The following is a 1,446-nucleotide window of genomic DNA, read 5'->3' on the forward strand; positions in this document are numbered from 1 at the left end:
GTTGAGCATTTTTCCATGTACCTATTGGTCATTTGTATGTCTTCCTTTGAAAAATGGCTATTCAGCTCCTTTGACCATTTTTTAATTGGGTTATTTGTTTTTTTACTGTGCAATAGCTTGAGTTCCTTGTGTATTATGGATATTAATCCCTTGCCAAATGCATAGTTAGCAAAAATTTTCTCCCACTGTGCATGTTGTCATTTCACTCCATTGATTGTTTCCTTTGCTATTCAGAAACTTTTTAGTTGGATATAGTCCCATTTGTTTATTTTTCCTTTTGCTGCTTGTGATTTTGGGCTCATGTTTATAAAGTCTGTGCCCAGACCTAGTTCCTAAAGTGTTTTATCTATATTTCCCCTTAGTAATTTTACAGTTTCAGATCTTACACTTAAGTCTTTAATCCGTTTTGAGTTGATTTTAGTATATTGTGAGAGGTGAATATCTATTTTCATTCTTCTGCATATGGATATCCAATTTTGCCAGCACCAATTGTTGAAGAGGCAGTCTTTCCTGAATGTAGATTTTTGTTGCCTTTGTCCAGTATCAGATGGCTGTAAGCCTGAGAGGTGATTTCTGGGTTCTCAATTCTGCTCCTCTGGTCTGAGTGTCTATTTTTATGCCAGCAACATGCTGTTTTGGTTACAATAGCTTTGTAGTGTACTTTGAAGTCAGATAGTGTTATGCCTCTGGCTTTATTTTTTTTTGCTCACTATTTCCTTTGCTATTTGGGGTCTTTTGTTGTTCTACATGGAAGTTAAGACTGTTTTTTCCATTTCTGTGAAGAATGTCATTGGTATTTTGATTGGGATTGCATTGAATCTGTAGATTGCCTTGGGTAGTATAGACACTTTCACAATGTTAAATCTTCCAATCCAAGAGCATGTAATAACTTTTCATCGTTTTGTGTCTTCTTTAATTTCTTTCAATAGTGGCTTGTAGTTCTCATTGTAGAGATCTTTCACCTCCTTGGTTAAATTGATCCCCGGGTTTTTAATTTTTTTCATGAAAATTAGAAATGGGCTTACTTTCTTTATTTCTCTTTCTGTTAGCTTATTATTTGAGTGTATAAATGCAATTGATTTTAGGGTCTTTATTTTGTATGCTTCAATGTTACTGAAGTTATTAACCAGCTCTGGGAGTTTTTTGATAGTCTTTAGGCTTTTCTATAGATAGTATCATGTCATCTGCAAATAGAGACAGTTTTACTTCCTCTTTTCCAATCTGGATTCCTTTTATTTCTTTCTCTTGACTGATTGCTCTGGCTAGTACTTCCAGCACTATATTAAGTAGAAGTGGTGAGAGTGGGCACCCTTGTCTTATTCCCATTCTTAAAGAAAAGTCCCTCAGTTTTTCCCCATTCAGAATGATACTGGCAGTGGGCTTGGCATAGATGGTTTATACTGTGTTGAGATAGTTTCCTTCTGTACCTAATATGTTGAGAGTCTT

Source organism: Galeopterus variegatus, unplaced genomic scaffold (assembly GCF_000696425.1).
Source record: "Galeopterus variegatus unplaced genomic scaffold, G_variegatus-3.0.2 Scaffold5129, whole genome shotgun sequence".
Classification (NCBI taxonomy): domain Eukaryota; kingdom Metazoa; phylum Chordata; class Mammalia; order Dermoptera; family Cynocephalidae; genus Galeopterus; species Galeopterus variegatus.